At 35.2% G+C, this 23,086-nt stretch overlaps 1 protein-coding gene across 6 annotated transcripts in view; it reads left to right on the top strand.

Annotated features, from left to right (window-relative positions):
* Tbc1d5 (TBC1 domain family member 5) overlaps window positions 1–23,086 on the top strand; it is a 469,862-nt gene that overhangs the window by 128,140 nt on the left and 318,636 nt on the right. For 5 of the 6 annotated variants that reach the window (XM_076915391.1, XM_076915393.1, XM_034521546.2 and 2 more), the window contains exons 3-4: window positions 1,919–2,002; window positions 10,783–10,879. The gene's annotated coding sequence lies outside the window, so the exon portion shown is untranslated. The remainder of the gene's footprint in view (window positions 1–1,918; window positions 2,003–10,782; window positions 10,880–23,086) is intronic. The other variant, XM_076915394.1, reaches the window with a different exon arrangement.

Genomic DNA, 23,086 nt, shown 5'->3' with positions numbered 1-23,086 from the left:
AAAATAAAAAAAGAGAATTCTTGGTAGTCAGTAAAGAGTTGATTTATTAAAAGGAAATTTTGAATAATCTTTCTTTGTAATGACTGACATGTTACTATCCATGATACTAATTATTGAAATATTACCATTTTATTTATCAAAAATATATGTCTAAATTCATTAATGATAGGAAAATTTACTGTTATGAATTATAGTTTATTTTGATGTTAGTGAAAATTGACTAAATATACTTAAACACTATATTTTAATGTCAGAACTTTTTCTATTCAAAATAGTATACAGGTTTTGGATCCTTTATAAGATGCAAGTGAGGGGTTGAAAGATTTTCGTGATCAGAAATATAGTTATGACAGAATCTGAGCCACTAATCAGTGTCAGACCTTTTGCTCTGCATGCACAAGGCTCTGGGTTGAGTCCCCAGATTCACACAAAGTTTATATATACACACATGTACATATAAATGTATTAATATGTAATCATAGCAATTGTATACATGTGTGTATGTGCAACTAGTATTAAATATTTTGCCTAGATACTATTTAGCTCAAGCTATGTAGAATAGTATTTCTCAACATAAATAGCCATTTGCCTTAGTTTTGTTTGCAGATATTTTAATTTATATAAATAGAACATAGGAATTATATAGGTAAGGGAGATTATCAGTTTGCTTCATCTGATATTATTAGTCCTGTGAGATTTACAAGTTTCAAAGGAATGTTTACTACTACAGTTCTGCTGTGTACAAGCTATACTTAATATCTTGTTAACCTAATTTCCCATTGAAATAACTGATTAAAGAGAATTGTATATTAGGAAATTTTAGTTAAAACCTTGATATTATTTTAATCTGATAACAAATGAGTGTAGGTTCAAGTTCCTTTGGTTGCTGGCTATAAATCTAAACCTGTATTTTTTTGGATTTATGAGGATAAGTCCTGCTTTGGCAATCTTGTAGATCCTCAAGAGAATAGTTAAACAGTGATTAATCATTGTTTCTTCACTGAGTGTGCAGAAAAGAATGGAAAAGCTGCATTTCACACTTCTGAAGCAATTAATCCCCATGATCTTAGCCAGGTTTGTCTTGTAGATAAGTCGGGATACAAAACGATCCCTAATTTATCAATGTATGCATGCCATAAAGTATAAAACACACAATTTATTTCATATCATTTATAGTCAAATGTAAAAAAAGAGTGACTTTGCCATATCCAAGAGTGTTTCCTACATTACCTTCATATAAACTAAGTACCAGAGATTACAATGGGATTCCTGTTTATTGTGCACATCTGGTGCAGTCACTATGCATTTTCTCATTCACTTGCTGGCATTTTTAGTGATTGTGGCATAAATCACCTTGCTAATCAGAAACATAAGTGACGGGAAGTCATCTCCTTTTTTTGAACAATGGGAAAAAACATATGGCTTCTTAGACAGTACTTGGCTGTTATACTGTTTATGTGGCAGTATGTTCTGGATTTAGAATTTCATATTAATTGCAGTGTTTTGGTCTAAGATATTAAACACCTAGTGTTTGTGGTCAAAATATTTATATCATTTTAAACTAAAAAGATGAAATTTCATGCCTTATTTTCTTTTTAATTTGTAATATAAACAATTTGGGGATGAAGGTTTAAGCTGATAATGCATTGAGGAAAGTACATACATTTGCAATGTGTATGTGACTTATGGTAAAGTACCTAGTTATGTTTTTAATTTTATCTATTTTGAATTAGTTTATAGAATAGAATAAAGCCATTGTCCTTAAAAATGCTAAAAATGTGCGATAAATTGAATTTTCTAAAGTGGAAGTTATGTATGTTTATACTTTAATGAAAAAAATCAAAGAATGAAATTTTGTAGTAATTAGAAATGTATGTATAGCTATCCATAGTGACACATATCTATATCTTACCTTTAGGGAAGATGGAGGGAAGAGCCTGGCGAATTTGAGACTACCTGGGCTACATTTTTAGACCTTGTTCTTTCAATTCCTATCTACCAGGTGAGATAATAATAAAAACCAAACATCAGAACTCGCTTCTTAAAATGTCTGCTATTGTATTTGTACTTGCCCCACTTAATGAAACAGTCAACATTTCTAGAATATTTCTCTGAGAATTCTTCAGAGGGAATGAATTGATATGTAGCTATTTAAAATAGGAACTTTAAATGGAGATAAGTTTCAGTTTGTTATGTGTGCAAGCAATTATTTTTATTAAAATGTCAATCATAATTTGTGCTGTGGATTCATACACTTTATAGATAATGGTGCACAGTGAATAGAAATACAGTTTACAATAGTGTTCACAAGCTTAAAAGTAGCTTCCTATTTGCTCATTTTCTTTTTAGGAATCTTTATTATTTTGATTGGCACCACCTGCATTAGGAAAGTGAATATCCACACATTGAATAAAACATAGGGTTAATTTTTAAATAATTATTTGTATATGTGTGCATATCTGAGTGTGAATATTGCAGGTGCCTGTGGAAGCCAGAGGTTGACGTCAGATCCTTGGATCTAGAGTGAGCTACCCAGTGTAGGTGCTGGAGAGTGGGCTTGTGTCCTCTGCAAGAGCAATGCGAACTCTTAACTCTTGAATGAGCACTCTAGTCCTGAACTTTGTTTTGTTTTTTAAATCATTACTTGTTTGAAATATGCCTCTATTCATATTCTGTAGTTTAATATGATATATAGCAGAATTCTGTGTGTTATTATTTATAAATAATTTTTTTAATTAAAGTTAACCAGGACTTAAAAGACTAAGAGAGCTGTAGTCTACATCATTCCCTTGTTGTCCATTCTCATGTCTTTCATCTCAAGACTTTGCCCTTTCCATATTTCATTATTGCCATCATATCATATTGATTTTTATTTCTTATAGAAATCACAATAAAAGCAGTACAATCTTAAGCATATAAATTTCATTTTGTTCACCATAATATAGATTCTAGAAGCATAGAGTTTTGAAAACTTAAGTAATTATCATAGAATAAATGACTAAAAGTATCAGAACCAGTGAAAAAAAATAAAATTCTAGTTTTCCTAAGAGAACACCTTGGGTTTGATTGGATGCCTGTAGTGAAAATTTCTGGCATCAAGAGCTTGATGAAATTACATTAATCAAAAGCAGTTTTTTTTTCCACTCTGCTTTGAAAACTAGGGTTCTCATTTCTATATACATCTAAATATTTGAATGAAATGTCTGGAGTGTCAGAGATTCAGGTGTTTATTGCATATTTTATTTACATATTTTGTTCTCAGGGAAAATCTATTATTTGCTATTTACCATTCTATTCTTTGTTTTATTTAAGATTAGAATGTTGCTACATATTTTTAACAAAAAATATACTGAAATGAACTCAAAACCAGAAGAAAAGTTATTGTTCTTTGTTGTGTTTTAATGACATAAAGAACAATGTGTAAATACCATTAGTGATTGTTCTCTGCCTGATGGTTTTCGGCTACTTCCCTTTCAGCTGTCCATTTCCCCACTTTGGTTTTAAGATAGTTCCCATTAAAGCAGTGAAACTCTTTAATATGGCAGAGACGACCTGAGACCTGGAGCAGTCCTGCTTTCCAACAGTATCCTCTGTAACAATTCTGCTTCTCTGACTTGGGCAGTGTTATCATGACCTAGTTATTTACCATGCTGTCAACACCCTGAAAGCTCCAGTTCTCCACAGCAGCACATCAGCCTAGTCTCAGGCACATTACCGTTAGAGGACACTGTCAAGCCATAGCACCTGATGACAGTCTGCTGTTACCAAAGCTAACTGTTTGAATTCAGTTTGTGTCTTGTTTTGTCAGACTACTCTCGGGATTGGTAGACGCCTATTGAAATAGAAGGATGGTTGGTTGAGTTAAAAGAAAAGTAAAGTCACAAAAGAAAATCAGGGGTTTTATTCTAAAACAGCAGTTCTCACCCTGCAGCTCATGACCCCTTGGTGGGAATCACATGACCCATTCACAGGGGTCACCTGAAACCATTGGAAAACAGAAATTTCATTATGATTTATAACCACAGAAAAATTACTATTATGAGTCAAACAAAAATAATTTTATGGTTGGGGCCCCCACAACCTGAGGAACTGTATTAAAGTGTCACAGCATTAGGAAGGATGAAAACTATTGCTCTAAAATGTTTGCAGACAATAGCATGACCTTTGTATTTTTGAGAAGCTAGAAGAAAGATGTTCTTTTTCCTTTGCTAGTGTATAGAATAATGGATATTTTGCAGTGTTGTGAAGGTTTGGCTAGCATGGGTGATAATAGTGCTACTAACAAAACAGGCTGAAAGGAAGTAGGACTCACTGGGAGCAGGAGCCGCTTGCAGGAGCTACAGTAGGTTCTGCGGGAACAGGAGCAATTGAAAGCAAGGGTCCAGTACAAAGGGATGCAGACATCTGGATCGCAGGGAAACACAGGGCCTCCCCAAATTACTTTGGAGCTAGTAGAATTAGTAGAACAATAAACACAAAAGATGAAAACATAGCGAAAGGATAGGTCTTGTTTGTTCAGGAACACATCAGTGTGCTTTAGGGTGATTTCAATTTCTTTGGGGTGAATGTGGGAGGCAGCAAGAAACAGTTGTAGTTTTATAAAATAATACTGCCCTTGAGATACTAAAGATCTTTATTCCCTTTCATAACTTTCCCACTCCCACTCAACAGCTTACTTCTGTGACAGAACAAGGTGTTGGATCAACAAAGCCAATACAGGATTCCTTCTCTTTAGAGCTGGATATGTATAGGGAGCAGACTGCAGTTAAGTATGATATCGTCCCGTGCAAAGAATAATGTGGTAGAAGTGGGAATGGGCGACAGAAGACCTCAGGCTTCTTAAAATATGTAGGTGGTAGGTGTGAGGAACTTCATGGAGACCTCACAGAGCATCAAGGTGTCTGAAGTATTCTGGAGGACTAGAGAGTGAAAGGCAGCTGAAGAACTACTGCAGCCCCAAGTAAGGAATTGGGGTTTTAGGCTAAGCAATAGTAACGCCTAAGATTGTAGTTTTGAAGACATTGTTCATTGTGTTGTGTTTGAGTTTTTAATTAAAAGGAGAAAGGGGAACAGGAAGACTGATGGCACAGAAGAGCTTCAAATTTTAGTGCCAAGCATCATGACTTCTGAAGGGATGTAAGCCAGGGAGAGGCGTGTCACATGTAAATGTAGGGATTAGAGAAAGAGTTGGAGAGCCCAGGCATTAGTTAAGAAATTATCTTTAGGTTTGGTGGGGTGGGATGCATGTGCTGAATTAGATTAGAGGTAAGGAAGAAGAGTATGCCATTTTAGGAGTTAGATTGACCAAATGTAGCAGCTGCTATCTAATGAGATGGTCTAGAAGGAAATGAAATCATTAGGCTTAGATGACTAGTTGGTTCTGTTATCCCTTAGGTTTCTTAGATACAAGAGATTGAAGAAGAGGATGGCTATTTTCTAGGTACCATGCTGATGATAAATATTTAAGAGATGATTGGATAAACATGCATTTCTCAAGCTCAGGAGGTTAATTGCATATATAGTGTGGGTATCCTTAATGTTAGTAAGTATTATTAGCCTAGCATATTTAATAGTGTGCTTAGCATTCTTCAAGCATTGAATATAAGTAGGCATGTTTTACAAGACAGCACAGGGTTATACAGAGAGAGAAGGATAGGATCTTTAATAAGTTGAGGAGCTTTAAGCAAGCAGTGTGATGAGAAAAGAGGAACTTGTTAAGATGGAGGAGGGAAACATGAAGTGAAGGAAGACAACAGAGGATCAGTAGTGAGGTGTTGAATGTGGCACACATGATGTCCTTATGTACATTAGAAGTGGGATACTGTGAGGCACAACTCTGTCTGCCCAGAGGTAGGCTGGTTACAGCAAGGAGCCCTGATGGCTCCCAGCAAATGAAGTACGTGAAGACCTCCCTATTAGAGAAAGAGATGCAAAATGAAATTTTAGTGTTCTTTTCATTTAAGAAACACCTTCAAAATGTTTTCATGTTCAGGTCAAAGAATAAGACCCTAAATGGAGAGAGAGAGTTTATGATATGGGAAAGTAAGTTAGTTAATTTTAAAGCAGTATATATGAAAAGATAAAACAACTTTGAATCAAGACTAGTAGAAATAGTACTTTGCCAAGGAGGATGGCATTAAATTTTTTTTTTTAAATTTCATCATTGAGAATTCATACATTTTATTTTGATCATCTTCATCTTCTTCCTCCATTCTCTCCCACATCACTCCTCATTCCATATCTACTTTGTGACCACATTACTTTTCTTAAACTCATTTAGTTCTGTTATTGCTGCCCATATATTTTGGGTATGTGGTCATCTACTGGGGTGGGTTAGATCTACCAGGGGCACCACATTAACGACCTCTTCCAGCAGCTTCTTTTTTTGAGAATATTAGACATAAGAGAATTAGAACATGACCGTTCAGGATCTCCAGGTACAGGAGGTACTGGCATGGAATTATAATTTTTAAGAACTATTTTGAGTAAAGTCTTAGGAAGTTTAAGGTAAAGGAAAGAGGGTGCAGTAAGCAAGGGAAGCCTACAGACTGCAGTGAGGGCATGACCCCTGTGGTAGAGTGGAGGAGGCAGAGGCTCACATGGTGGTCCACCTCTGTACAGCCTCAATCAGAACCATCATGATCCTGAGGCATCTGCCTTCCAGATGTCCTGTATTGGGCAGGAATGGTCCATAGCATGACTGAAAATGTGAAGGAGTTTATGGAGGATATGGCCTTACTAGGAACAATATGATCCTGATGGTCAGCTACAAAATGTTAGCCCACGACTATTCAACAAGAATTATTGTCCAAGACATATAGTTCCTTTGCTATCATAGTGGATATTGATGTTTTACTTGGATGAGAGGATTAAGGATGGAAGAAATTCTTGTTACCCCATTACCAGCCATGCTTTCAGCAAGTTGGGCATAAAATATAAGATGTTGTGTTGAAGATTTTTATGGTATTAACAATTGATGAAGCTCAGGAAAAGAGGACAGTGATCTGTAAGATGCTAGTTGAAGTGGTATATAGAGTGTGTCCTAATGTCCAGGATTGTGAGGAAAAGATGATATTGGAGCAAATCGGAGAGTGCACCTTTACAATGGCATAGTCCAACACGGAACTAGTGAGTCTGAGGTAGTAATGAGGGCAGAGAAGCACAGCAGCTCAGGGCCAGATGGAATGCAGAAGACAAAGGACATGGAGGGTTTGAAAAAATAAGCCTTCAGAAAAGACTGTTGTCTTGAAATCCCATCATGTGTATTGTGAATAAATTTTACCAACAGAAAATGATAAAGATGTGTATGCTTCATAGAGTCATACTCATAAACATTGAGGATATGTAAAGGCGTTTTAACAGTTGACTTCCATACTGAAGCTTTTCTGCAAAGTAAGGTTTCAGACCCTCCTACAATCCAGGTTCCTTCCTCCTCTTTCATTTTCATTTTCCTTTGCCTACTTTCCTTCCTCCTCCCCTCCTTCCCTCCTGCTCTTTTCCTCTCCCCTCCTTCCTTCCTGCTCCCCTCCTCTCCCCTGCTCTCCTCTCCCTTTCCTTTCCCTTCCCTCCCCTCCCCTCCCCTCCCCTTCTCTTCTTTCTTGATTCAAGAATTCACTACATAGCTTTCTTTGTCCTAGAACTCTCTGTATAGACCATTCTGGCCTCAAACTCACAGAGATCTGCGGGTTGTTGACTCCCAAGTGCAGAGATTAAAAAGGCATGTGTCAGTCACTACACCTGGCTAATGTCAAGTTTCTTGAGAGAATAAATCTTCTATAGTAATCAGGGAATACACACCTGTTCTTTTCAAAAATCTTCTTTTTAATGTTTCATTTTTTTAATAGACTAAAAAATACTTGTGTGCTTCTTTTACTTCTGAAAAGAAAGTCAAGTCAGTTCATCTCTCCCAATGTACTTATTTGTCTTTACAAGTTTCCTGATATCCTGATATAAGTTAGATGATGTATGTGGTTTTCAGCATCTGTGTAACAAGGAACATGTGTTCCTTTCAGCAAAGGAACCATGTAATGTGCTTGTTTACCAAAGCATGAGGAAGTAAGTGTGGATTTCAAGACAACATTAAAATTGGCGTGTTGTGCACACCTGTAATCCTAGTACTGGGTGAGGCGCAGACAAGAGGATCCTTGAAGTTCACTGGCCAGCCTAATTTTCCAAATTGGTGAGCTCTGAGAAACCCTCTCTCAAAAGTAATGTGATAGAGGAAGATACCCAATATTGGCCTCTGGATTCCCGCACATGGAAATTCATATTTATATTTATGAACTGCTATGTAGCATGTGCCATATATACAAAATAAAGTTCAAAAGATTGCATATCTGTAATGTAGCTTGAAATGATAAAGATTTGATAATGCTTTTGAAAGTACTAAAAATGTAAACTTCAAGTATCTTAAAGTATCTTAGATCTTTTTTTTTTTTTTTTTTGAAAACAACAATCTGGATATATGACCTCATGAAACTGGGGTAAGATCAATAGCCATTCATTCCTACTTTAGCATCCACATATTATTTCATAGTATCTTAGACTCAGAGTCAGACTGGAACCCTAGAGATGAACCATTCTTTTAATCAGGATAGACTCTCTGACTTACTGTAAAGACTTATGGTCCTTGAAGAATGTCTTCATTTTAGAACACATTTAAGGTTCCTGAGGTACAGTTACTGTGTACCTGTCTCTTCATCATGGGTTCTGTCTGCATATATGTCTATTTCATACTAACTGGAACTATATATATATATATATATATGTATATGTATGTATATATAATATAAATACATAGTAGAAGTTTTCACTTGTGGCTAAATTCACATTTATAATTACGTAAGTATAATTTGTAATCATAGAATGTAAATTGTAAGTATATATAATATAAACATTTACTGGATGATTTTCAATATGACTTTGTCAAACAATTGCATTTTTTCTTGTTCTTAACTAATGAATCATTCTTTGAGTTTTTTTAAGAAATAAACTTAGTTTTTGCATTGATTGACTTTAGTTTCAACTATATAAAATACAGTCCTTTTAATTGCCATTTCATATGCATTATGGATAAAATTATGGAACTTTTTATATTCATGTAAATTTAAAATTAAATTTAAATTTACTACCATATGCTTCAATAGCAAAACATAATATAGGCTATTATAATCATTTATATAAATTAGTTTTTAAAACCTGTTCAATATGTTTAATCAATATGTCACGAATTTCATATCTATATAGTTGTAATCCTTGTAAATTCTATAATATGTACTTTTATAGCACATACAGATTTTAAATACGATTGAATAGACTTTTCTAGCCTGCATTATGGAGGAACTTCTGCTATTGGCTGATTAAGTATCAGCAAAGAACCATGATGCTTAAACAAGCCAAATTTTGTTTTCCATCAAAATTTTTATTTATAATTACTGATTATCCTCTTTCCAAATCTGCACATGTTATAGAACAATCTGGAAATTAAATCTTTACATCAAATAATTGTTCAAAAAATGCTCTTGTCTTTTGTCTGTGGAGACTCCTGTTCTGTTGGTATAGTTCTTTATGAGATTCAGGGCATACCTTATGGTGCCAGTGGATCTTACCACAAAGGAAAGAATGGTATTATGAGCAAACACAGCTGAGAAGACAGCAATTTACTGTAATGTACCAAATAGAGCTCCTATTATGAAACAAAAATGAAGTTTCGTTTTAAGATTATTTTGTTTTTATTTACATGTGTGCATGCTTGTTTGTGTATGCATGCACATGTGAATTTGTGTGTGTGTGTGTGCCCCATGCACATGTGTGTGCGCACCTGTGTGAAATGTTTGTGTGTGAGTGCGTGCACATGGTTGTGCATGCCACAGTGCTTGTGTGAATGTGAGAGTCTGTAATAAAGGCTGTTCTCTCTGTCCTTTTATCTTGGGTCCCGTGGATCAAATAGGGTTCTCAGGTTTACACAGCAAGCTTCTGCCTGCTGAGACATCTTGCTAGTCTTCATTTTATTCTTAAATACAGAAATTTTAATTTAATCTTGTAAAAATTGTGTGGTATCTATTTGCTAATGATCTTGATTGTAAAGCACTGTATAGTATTCTATATTTTCTGTGTAATTATAAAAATAGGCCTTTCTTCTTTAGTAAAACTTTGTGGTTATGCAACTCTTATGATTAATAAAGCATGATGTTTAGGAGTAGAGATCAGGTGTTTTGGTTCAGAGCATTGACTGCTTTTTTAGAGGATCCAGCTTCAATTTCTAGCACCACATGGTGGCTCACAACTGTCTATTTTAGGTTATTGACACTTTTATCTGTCCTTGACAGTTGCTAAGGACACATGGCACGTGAAGTATATACACATGAATTTAGCAATACTGTTACGCAAACACACATGTGTGCACACACACACAAAGTGGAAGGGGCAATAAAGCCATTTCAGCAATGTTATTCTATAAGTAAACCACCTTACAATGAATTGTTGAGCTGTTTTTTAGTATGTTGTAGTTAAAAGGGATTTATTATGTTTCTAAAAAAAAGAATCTTGCATGTTTATTTAGCAGTTTCTATCTCTTCCATTACTTCTTCTTTTTCCTTCCCCTCATTCTATTAGCAAAATGTACAGCGAAAACCCAGAGGTATTTCTTACATTTTTAGAGAGTTTTTACCTTTACTTGCCTGCTGGTGTTATTTTATCTAAATCCTTCTGCATTCAAAAAGAAATGGAAAATGTGGAAGGTTCATTGTGTCCTCTTGATTTGTTTCTCTGTGTTCTTTGCAGAGCTGCTGCATTCCCTGAGGAGAGGAGTCAGAGAGGAAGAGCATCCTTCCAGTCCCTTGTCACTTTCAGCCAGTAGGCCAGGGTTTACCTAATTTTAGTAAGTAAATCATAAAATAGAATTATTTTATGCCTAAATATCAGGTTTTTGATCATTTGTTTTTCATGCTTATACTTTATTATAAGGACTATTTTGTTTATTTATTGACAATTTCTATTTGTTATCAGAAAGTAGTGAAGGTTGCAGACTCAAAATAATTTATTTTCAGTGTGTAATATTAACTATTGGGCTGTATATACATTCTGTATTTATGTCAGGCAAGGGTTGCAGAGGGGTGCTTTACAACCACCTTTTCAGCTCTAAATAGCTATTGTGTACATATGGTAAGGTACTGCTGCTTAACAATTAGTAACTGCTTTGATGAAACTAAATTACATGTTTAAGTTCCCATCAGGAAGTCGCTTCACATATCTGTATTAATGTATTCAAGGCTCGAGAAGGAAAGTTAATTTTCCAGCTTAAATATTTAATTCAAGCTTAAAATTTAGTCTGTAATTAGAGCTCCCAAATGGCAGGAACATGGAGTATTTGTCCATTTTAATTAGATTGTTGTTTACCTATTAATTATATATCATATCTTGTCATATAGTTTTGATGGTAACAGATGGTGCTATGAGTTAGTAAGGGTTTGAACAAAATAAGATTCCACATGATTTATTAAGTTGCACTTTATTAGTGAATGGTCTGCTTTAATCAGGCTATTCTCCAAACTAAGGACTATGAGACATTTCACTAGTTCTTGTAATTATTTGTTGGCTCCTTGTAATACTAACCATAAAAGAAGTCTAAAATGAGTGATGTATGTTTTTAGTGTAAAATGGATTATTTAGGCTTCTTTTTAAGGTACATACACAATAATTGGTAGGAAATTCAATACAATTTTCTAGGATAATGGTAGGGTTCAAGAATTCAATGCCAGAATATATACATGAGGAGGTGGGTGTGCATGCGTGTGTGTGTGTGTTTGTATTTATAGTCTGGGATAGGAAATATAGAAAGATAATTGTGCTCTTTTTTCATTTTGGTAAAGTCTTCTTGTACCTACTTTTGAATATAACAGCAGGGTAAGATTCCCTGTTTACTAAAATGTCTGAATTACTTTGAGTCTGGGGGAAAGTGATCAATAAGATTCCTATTTTCAAGGAGTAAATTATCTGCTCAAAACAGTCTAGCAAATTTCTTATAGTTTGTGTTGCCATGTTCATTACCAAATGTAAACCAATCTCACATATTCATATATGTCTAGAGAAAGATAGAGGAATAGAAAATATGGGAAGAAGGAGGAAATAAAGAATTATTTGAAAATTTCCTCTTACATACTTTATTTGAAATTTAGTATAATTCTCAATATATTATCTTAAAAGTAACTTTGATGTTCTTCTTTATTTGGCAGATTATTATTTTATTACTTGGGGGCCAACCATGGTCAGTTTTTAGGTAGTAAAAGGAATAGGTCTCTTTCTTTCTTTCTTTCTTTCTTTCTTTCTTTCTTTCTTTCTTTCTTTCAACTTTTTTACTAATTTTAAGGTTAGCACAAGACTTTCTGATAAATAGCTTATTAGTATGTCCCTTTGTCACCTAAGAACTGAGGAGTTTTATGTGTTGTTGACTTCTCTGTTTCTATATTTTTTTCTGTTTCTATATTTTAATTTGTCTCTGATTATGCTCCTCAGCTTTTCATCATGACAAGGATCTGAAGTAAACTTAAAAAGAGGAAATTTTTTGTTTATTTATTATTTCAGAGGTTTCAGTTGAAGATCTGTTTGATCCAGTTGGCTTTAGGTTTTGGATGAAGCAGTACAGCATGGTGGCCATGCCCAGTAGAGAAAAGCATCTACTTCATGGCCAAGTCATAGAAAAGGCAAGAAAGTGGAAAGCGGTCGAGCTCTTCTCATCCCCTCAAGCCCCAGCAACTTAATGACTTCTTGTCAGTCTTATCACCTTCCCAGGGGAGCACGCTTGGAAGCAGGCATTTACCACATGGATCTTTGAAGAATAATATTTATGTCATTTTAAAAGAAATATACATTAATCTTTTAGTATCATAATTCTTTAGAATAGGATTGTACTTTAAGTTATACAAAAGTCCGTAATTTTATAGGTGACTGTGCATACAATATGGTACTTTGCTTATGTATAGAATGGTCATGTTACTGAGTAGCTGAAGCATGCAAACTTACTTTACATATTACTGAATTATGGTCTTTGTACGTTAAGATATCTCTAGAACTATAAGATTTGTTGAGAAAAGATAGTGATTCCCTTCCCCCGTCCCAGCCCCAGTGAGAAGCGGTCACTTTGTTGTGGTCTCATGTGCTTTTTCCTCTGGATTGTTGTGTGCCAAATACATGGTCTCAAATATTGTGCTATGACATAAATTTTGAAATACTTTGAATTATAGTTCTAGTAGTTCAAGTACTAACCACTGAGGAAGACAAACCGAGGAGGAGCATGAGCTTGAGACTTCCCTTGTTGATTGATAACATGTTCACTGCAAGATGTGGCCACATAGTAGGACCTATAATTAGAAAGTCATTCACTTGAAATATAAATAGTCATTGTTTGAATTTTTAATGTTTCTGTCTATTTGGAAACTATACATTTATATTTTCTTTAATGGAGTTTATTAAATATATTATGCACCAATTTCATGAATAGAAGGATCCCCAAGAATGATCATCATAGCATGGTAAACTTAAACGTACAGCAGTGAGACACATACCTTGACAGTGACCACCAGGTGACATACTCGACAAGAGAAAAATCATATGACTTGTACTGAAAATGACCTTGGGCTAGCAAAGGCTAGTGAAATCATGGACCTTGAAGGAGACCCTACAACAGCTACTTTAATAAACTAGCACAAATCTTATCTACATTCTAAGTGTTTGTCCTTCTCCTCACAAGTAAGTGTAGTCCCCATCTCTCATCAAGTAAACAGGCAGAGACCATTACAGAATACAACAACCAATCAAAATGCAGGTTGTGGCACCCAATCCCAATGGACACATCTTCAGTACAACTCCTGCACCTAAGGCTCAGAGAACATTGCAGAAGAGAGGGCAGAAAATCTGTAAGAGCCAGAAGATCAGGAAGTTTATTGTGAAGCTACGTCTCCTAGTAGTGTCAGAAGTCTTACCGTCAGTATGCTGACCTAAACATGAACTGAACACAGACAACATGAGATATGCTAAATTAGACTAGGAAAAGTCCATGAGGCCCCAACCATACACAAAGACCACAGAGAACTAAGAAATGCTGAGAGCAGAAAAAAATTGTTTTCCCCAGGGAAGAGTGCACACGCGCACGCACACACACACACACACACACACACACACACACACACACGGGGCGGGGGTGGGGTGGAGAGGGAAAGGGAGGGAGAGAGAGAAAAGAGGCCATTAATTTGAAAGAAAGCAAGGAAGAACCTATGTGAGGGATTGGACATAGGAAAGGAAAGGGAGAATTTATATAATTTCAAAACAATAAATGACATTTAAAAATTGATAAAAAATTAAAAAGCGAATATAAATTATTCTGACTTGAAGAGCTATCCCTTGTTAACAAAAGCAGTACTGCATATAGAAATGATATTTCCTTGCAACTGAGCCTTTCACGTTCTTGTCTGTCACTTTTCTTGCATACGTGCTTTAAATATCTCTACAGCTAACCATGCACAGGTTTGCCTTTTCAACTAAAACTATAGTAGTTATTCCTCTCCTTTAGTATTTAATAGACTCTTTCCATAGAAAGCATTCATACAAAATATTTATGAGAATGTGATATTTGGTTAATCAGCATTATTACTCATACGGACGTGATCCATGATGATACATTAACCGAGCAGAGGACTGAGAAAATGTAACCTAATGAATTAGCTGAAAGAATTTCTATAATCCTTTCGTGAAAAAATGATCATGCAGAAAAGGTGATATCTCCATAAGCTTTTAGGTTTTTTGCAATTGATGTTTATAGGGAGAAATTTACAAAACTAATATATCCCATTATATCTGGGTCCCCAGACACACAGGTTTGCTTTACCATTCCTCATGGAGCAGCACAGTACTGATAACCAGCAACAGCATCCAAATATCAGATATTCCAAACACTGGAGATAGGGATAGATTAAAGCCATGAAATTAACTTTCATGTATTAAAATTAGTTTCTCGTATAACTGACCAAGGCACCTCAATTAATATGTTTAAATTGGATTTTTTTCCCCTCAGTTTAACTTTTCCCTCTTTTTGTTCCTTTTATTGTCTGGCCTAGCGTGTCTGTGTAATGTTTGGCAGGTCCAAAGTTGAAATGATAGGTAGTATACTCAAGGTTCGGTGTCCAGATCCCATTGCTGTATTTATTCATTTTAGTATAAATGGTAAAATAATAGCCATTTGTTTAAGATGAGTTTTGAAAAACAGAGGTAACGTGTGGTAAGATCCTCACAGGTATGTTATGGAATCAACGAGTACTGGGGTAAAGATTGGAAATAACTTCCTGTAAGCACCTTCATGCCTTTCTGATTCTACTTTTCTGTTCCTGTTGAATTTAGTGAAGGACTGGGAAGCTTACTCAGCCTTTAAGACTCAGTTGAATTGTACTTCTCTCATTAAATAATTTTGCCTTCACAGTTTTGAGCCTCACAGTTTACATATTTGTTAGGTTGACATTCAGTTAGCTATGTGTTTGTGGTTCTGTTACACTATCCATTCCTTCAGCTTAAGGCTAGAATCTGCAAGAAGTTGATTTCTTGGTCACAGCATATTGTGAAACCATTCTTTCTCTGTCTTTTGGTCTGTCTTACTTTGGTTTTAGGATCATGTTAACATAAAATGAATTGTGACATGCTTCTTGCTAAAATATATATTGTAAGACCTTTGAGACATAAAATAAACTGTGACATTTCATCTTTTAATATATATTATGAGACAGTTGAAACATTATACAAATGATCAGGTATTGAAGCCTTGTTAAAACTTAACCATACTATGATCACGGTACATCTTTGATTGTATGAACATTGTAGTGATACAAGAAATCTTTGAGTATATATCCAAAACTCCCTAAAAGGAATAATAAAAGTAATAGTATGTTCATGTTCTTTAAAGTTCACTAAATTGATTACAGAAATATGTTCTTTTTCATAGAATTCTATCCATCTCTGTTTTCGCTTTGTTGATATTACGTTATCTATCATATCTTCTTTCCCTAATCTCTGTGTCAAAGGCATCTTACCTAGGTGTCTTATACTGTCTCCGTGAGCATTTCTATCAGTACATCAGGTTTCCTGTTTCTGCTTGACCAGCTAACTAGAATGTATTTCATTGAACTTTTCAAAAAAGGAAAAATCTAGCTTACTTACCTTTAGGTGATATTTATTTGACTTAATACTATAATTTTTATTTTTGTCAGTGGCAGAGATTGAATCTCTGCACCTACAGCATATGATACACCACTAAACACTTCATGTTCCAGACTCACTACATTATTTTTATTACCATCTGTCATTTGTTATATATATTTTTCTTTTAATAAATTGTTAATCTTTATTTTTCCATTTTAGTTAAGTATGATGTAATTCTATTTTTTAGTTCTTTAAAACTATTTTTAAGCCTTTCATTGTAAAATAGAACACAGATGTTGAAAACTATTCCAAAGAAGACATACATCTTAAATTATTGTACATGCATATAAATGTTATTTGCATTACAGGTAAAGGTTTGTCTGCTACATCAAAGCCCTCCCATGGTCTATGAGAGCTACAGCCTTCCTCCTTCCCAGAGTCACTGTTCTTCTGACTTTCAGAGCAGTACCGCATTTCAGTCTGTGGGGTTGATATCCAAGTCTGTATCTCTAGACTACTTTCAAATCTTTTTTAATCTGTAGAATTATTTCTATAAATAACTAGTTGTTTGTTTTGTTTTTGATCTACTGAAGAACCTGGTTGTTTGACCTGTCCAATTCCTAGAAGTTATCGTTCTATTAGTTTTATACTAATGTTACAGTTCATAATGTTGTATGAACAGTTTGTTACACATTCATTTTTGAGTCAAGATGAACAAGTTGATGAGGTTTAGGTATAGTCTCTTAGTCATGGTAGCTACTCTTATGTCTCGTCTTCATCAGGAGGCACAAAATACTCCTAATTTTTAATGCTTCTAAGAATTGATAACTCAAAGCCTAGAAACATTGTTTTTTTTGTTTTATTGAAAATTCTAATTAGAATGTAGATTACATCATTTTCACCTTCTTTGTTCTTTTTCCAACATCACTCATGACCTCCCATACTTCCTCTCAAATTGATGGCCTCTTCCCTCTTCTTTATTGTAACACACACACACTCTCTCTCCCCCTCCCTTCCTCCCTCCCCCTCCCCCTCCCTTCCTCCCTCCCCCTCCCCTCCTCCTCCCGCTCCCCTCCCCTCCCCCTCCCCCTCTGGCTTTTTTTGTGTGTGTGTGTTTGCATACATATAAACTTATAGGGATTGTATTCAATTTTAAGTAAATACGAAGTAATATGGATTCTTGAGGCTTTTTCAAACATCCTTGGTGTTACTTGTTTGCTCATCTGTTCCTTTCCTTTTGTACTGGTGTCCCTTACCCCTTCCCTATTAGATATTTCCTTCACTTTTTTTCCATTTCTCCTTTCTAATCATCTGAAACTCTAGTACCCACCCTCATTTTCACTTTTATTTTTCAGGTTTCTGTGGCTATTCACATCTGAAATTTAGATCTAGGAACCCCAGTTGAGACAGAACATGTGGCATTTGTTTTTCTGGGTCTGGGTTACCTTACTCAATATTATTGTTCAAGTTCTTTGTACTTTGCAGTTTTATAATTGCACTTTTTTTTTACACCTAAGTAGTCTTCCCATGTATATATATTTACTACATTTCATTATTTATGTGTTGATGGAAACTTAGATTGTTTTCTTTTCATGACTATTGTGAAAAGGGCAGCAGTGAACATAGCTGAGCTATGTTCACACAGTTATGTTCACTCCACATCTGTGGAGTAGGATGCTGTGAGTCCTTTGGGCAGATGCCAAGAAGTGGACTCTATGCGGACAGGTCAGAAGGGAGATTTGTTTTAAGCTTTTTGGAGATCTATGCTGAATTTTAAAGTGGTTGCATGTCCCGGCCTGAGCTGCCCAGTTTGGGGGCCACTGTGTCCCACCCAAGCTGCTGCTCTGGTCCGGGTCTAGCAAGAGAGAGAGTGGGGATGAAGGGGAAAAGATGCAAAGAATGGAGACAAGACAGAGGTTCTCATCAAGTCTCGCATCTCTTTTATTGTCTCTCTCATTGAAAGGAAGTCTGGGATATTTATACGCTTTTGCCACGTGCCTTGCAAGTGGCACCTTACAGACATGTATATCGTGGATAGCACGTGCGCCTTACAGGCATGTATGGCGTGGTGGATAGCAAGTGCACTGCATGCCTTGCAGGCCTGGATACCAAGTGAGCCTTGCAGCTGGGGGCACTAAACATAAAAACAAGTTATGTGGGATAAACAAGATATTTATCAGAGTGTGCTCAGCTGCTGTAGGCTGTTGAAAAGTAAGTCTCTTGTCAGGGTATATGGCTCGAGATGACTGCAAAGCTGATAGCCGCTTCCTGCTAGACATTGGCTCCCAACAGTTGCACCAGTTTGCATTCCAAACAACAGTGAATTTTTTTATTCCATAGCCTTGACATCATTGGTTCTCAGTTATTTCCTTCTTAGTTATTCTGAATGGGGTGATATATAATCTCAAATTTGTTTTACTCCTCATTGATAAAACACTTTGAGGTATTTTATAGACATGTGAGTTGAGTTGTTTCTTAACTTTTTGTTTTTGAGTTCTTTCATTCATATATATCTATCTCTGTCTGTCTCTATGTCTATCTATCTAATGGTAGAGATTATCTATCTATCTATCTCTCTATCTATCTATCTATCGGTAGAGTTTCTTTGCTTTCTGGGTTTCCTTTACATTTAATGGTTTTTTTCCTTTGCTATACAGAACTGTTAAGTTTTATGAGGTCTCTTTTGTCAATTATTTACCTTAATTCCTTGGCAAGTGAATTTCTATTCAGAGAGCCTTTTCCTATATTTATCTTTTTAAGGTACTGCCTGTGCTTTTTTTCCCCTAGTGTTTCATCATTTCAGATTTCCAGTTGAGATTTTGATTTTTTTGTAGTGTTGTTCAGAGTACAGGATATGGGTCTAATTTTATTCTTCTGCATGTGAACCTACAGTTTTTCCATCATTATTTGTTGAAGATACTGTCTTTTCTTCAGTGCATGTTATATAATTTTTTTTATAAAACCTTTTTACATAGGATCTTTCATTTTTCAAATTTGTGGTTAACTAGAGTCTATTTCATCATTATATTTAAGTATTATGTTGTTCAGGAAATATAGGGTGTACATTTTTCTTATGTATTATGATAACTTTTGTTTCCTCATATATATGTGTGTGTGTATTTATATATTTGCTAGTGTTTCAATAGCATTTCTTTTTAAAAATCTGCTCTTTGATTTGTCATTAGATATATTTTACATAGATATTAAATATCAAGTCTTTAAGATGATCTATGCTTTTAGGTTTGTTTTTTTTTTAAACAGTAGTGATTTGTTAGGAGGGAATTGATGGAACAAACATCTCTGGAATTACAAATGTTAATAGACTGCGTGTCTAGTTTTTTATTATTCGTTTAGTTTTGAGCAGTTGTCAAAGTAAGAAATGAACTAGGACTCTGGAACAGAAAATAGCAGATAGATACTAAACAATCATGAAATAGATGTAAAACTCTGTTACGTGGAGTATAGACCCACTTTGTGATAAAGGCATAGCAGTTTAATTAGGAGTGTGATGTAGAGGGTGGGTTGCCAGCTAAATCTGACCTAACATTGTACTTAGCTCATACACAAGTCTGGTTCTTTGCGGAAATGCTTTTGTACAAATGAAAGAAGAGTGCTTTTTCTTGACATATGAGCATTATATTTAATTCAAATTTGTTTCTATAAATAAAATTGAATTTATTAGCCATTCTTATTCATTTACCTCCAAGTTGAATAGTTGCTACTGAGATTCTGTGGTCCCACAAACTTTATCATTGGCTCTAAACATTTTACATTTTATAAACCTCTGAGAGAATTATGTTTTATTTCATCACCCATATTTCAAGGTTTTTGTTGCTATTATTTTTATTTGCTTAATTTGAGAGGCTTGCTATATAGCCAGTACTGACCTTGAGTTTACTTTGTAGCTTAGGTTAGCCTACTATTTAAGATAGTCCTAATTTTTTGTGAGTTCTATTACTATAGGTTTGCTGATTAGTTATTTTGTTAACTTGACCCAAACTAGAGTCCTCAGTGAGGGACCTGGATTGAGAAAATGTTCGTATAAAATTAATGAATAGGCAAGCGTGTGGAACATTTTCCTGATTAATGCTTGGTGTGGGAAGTTCTGGCCTACTGTGGTGGTGCCTCCCCAGAGCAGGTAGTATGAGAAAGCAGGCTGAGCAGGCCAGTGAGCAGCATTCCACTGTGCCTCAGCTCCTGCCTCCCTTTCCCACCTTGCATTTCTACCCTGACTTCCTTCAGTAATGGACCTGAAATTGTTAAGAAGAATTAACCCTTTAGTCCTCAGGTTGCTTTTGGTCATGTTGTTTATCGCATTAGTAGAAGATATAACCAGTATGATAGGCATGCATCCCAGTGGCAGCCTGTTTTCTTTGTTGTGTTCTTGGTATTGTGAGACAGGATCTTACTGTGCTTGAATTCATGATGATTTTGCCCCTGTTTTCTGAGTTCTGAGTTTATAAGAACAGACAGCTTATTATAAGAGGATTTTCTAAATTTCATGTCCTCACATATAATTGAATAAACTGCTTGTGATCACTAATTTATGATAGCAATGAAATTTCATTTTTTTTTTTGCATTTTTTTCATTTGGTCTTTTGTGGGCATATTCTGCAAGTTTGTTTGAAACTGACCATGCTAATAAAACAGTATCTCTGAAATGCTGTTCGGGTTGTTTCAATATTGCTGGTAAATTATAATTTGAAGTAATGTGCTCATAGTTATATTTTTGCCTGTGTTAAGTTGTGAGCTTTTTTTTCTGTGGAAAATTTCTTTTTCATGAATAATTTCCTTAAAGTTTCCTCAAATTACCATCTAAATAAGTGAATTGATGATTAAAGTTATCCTGAAAATAAATATTTTCAGATTTTGGGATCATATTATGATTTTGTTTAGTATTGAACTTGGAAATTGACACCCCAAATACTTTAAGAATTTAGAATTTTATTTTGTTTTCTTTTGTGGATGGAAAAATGTGTCAGCATAAAGTTTAGTCATACAGAAAATATTAATTTAGTTTAGGTTTACACACCTATATTTATCCATGCTTGAAAGGTCTTCTTTTGTTGTTGTTCTTGTTTAATTTTTGAGACAAAGTCTTACTATGTCTCTCTGGCTAACCTGGAACTTAGACTATGCTGGCATGAACTCAGAGATCCACTTAGCTTTGTCTCCTAGGTGCTGGGATTACAGGCGTGCACCATCATGCAAGTTTAAATGGTTTTCTCTTCCTTCTCTGTATTTTTTTTATATTCATCAAAATAAAAGAAATGGTCAGTAAGTACAGTTCATTTCTGTATGTCAGTTATTTTCATTGGAATTAAATAAAGGTCAGGTTTTGCTCCTCTTGCTTGCATAGTCATTTATGAAACACATTCCTAAGTTGTTAATGAAGATAATTCAGTTATTATTTTAAAAATACATTACTATTTTGAATAGAGCTGATTTTGAAATATTTTAAAGTACCACTTATAATCTATTGCATTCTAATAAGATTTCACAGCTTATAAGGAAAGATATGCACCAGGCTTGCCACCATCAGATCCCACGCACATGGAAATTTTTCTTGTTAGTTTGCAAGTTGTGTGAAAGGTAGACAGACTGAAGACCTAGAGGCAAGCTCAGCAGATATTTTAATGTCACAGTAAATAATAAGAGGAGCCTGAGTTGCCTAATGACTAGTCATGGATGGAGAAGATGATGCTGAAATACAAATAGCAGAAATGAACATTAAAGTGTATAAGACTAATTGTCCATTTAAAGTTAATTATTAAATATTACTAGTTTTATAGGGTTTAATTTAATATAGCTGTTATCAAATTATGTAGTATTAGAAACAATAACTTAATGGCCTTGATTTACAAGAAAGGGACCTTTGAAGGTAGCATGGAAAGATTTTATGGAGAAAGTGGCATTTCGCCAATACTCAAATATTATGTAGTCTTTACTGTCCAGCTCCTATTTGTGAAAGTTTTTACTTCATCCCAAGGTATAAATTGTTGAGTCACTGCCAGGAAAGCCAGGGCTACACATTGAAGCCTTGTCTAGAAAAACAAAACAGAGACACAAACAAAAGATTGTAAAACTGTTATATGATGGGAGATAGAAGAGAATGTATTCATAGATATAACTTAAGAAAACTTAAGAAAGGAAGGGAAAGAACAGAAATTCCTCTTTATGGCTCTGCTTGAGCAAAGCATGTTCAGTCTAAACCTTTTATATCAGAGTCCCTGCCTCCAGGGCTTCTGCTTTCTTCTCTGTAGCTCTTCTTTAAGGGTGTTCAGCCATGGCACTCCATCCTAGCTTCTCTTCTGAGCAGTGTTAGTGTCCAAGATTCACTCTTGTGAGTTTGAATGCCTACAAAGATTGTCTTTTTAAAATTGAACCTTTTAAATAATATATATTAATTGTACAAACTAAGGGATTCACTGTGACATTTTCACATCTGTAAGATGCTTTGATCATATCCTCCTGCTCTCCACATACACTCCATCTTTCCTAAGGTGCATGTGCGTTAGCTTATGCACCTCACATGTGCGCGTAGAAACCCGGGCTCAACCTCGGTGTGGTTCCTTAGGCACTGTTCACTTTTGTCCTTCCTTCCTTCCTTCCTTCCTTCCTTCCTTCCTTCCTTCCTTCCTTTTAAAGACAAGATCACTTGTTGGCAGCTTTGGCTGGCTGCCCATTATGCCGTGGAGATTGTCCTTTCCTCACTTTCCTCTCAACCAAATTACAGGTATATGTAGTCCTCTGCCATAGATTCTGGGAAATGAACTCAGGTCCAGGGCAATGAACAACAGCCACATTAGTTACTGAGCTTCTAACCCTTTCCCAAATACTTCTGAATGTTTCTTTTACAAAGAGGCATGTATACACAGGTCTTGCTTACAGCACTGTATGTTTT

The sequence above is a fragment of the Arvicanthis niloticus genome, chromosome 17, assembly GCF_011762505.2.
Source record: "Arvicanthis niloticus isolate mArvNil1 chromosome 17, mArvNil1.pat.X, whole genome shotgun sequence".
Taxonomy (NCBI): Eukaryota; Metazoa; Chordata; class Mammalia; order Rodentia; family Muridae; genus Arvicanthis; species Arvicanthis niloticus.
Note: the sequence above shows the minus strand (reverse complement) of the source record. Positions and strands in the feature narration are given on the sequence as shown.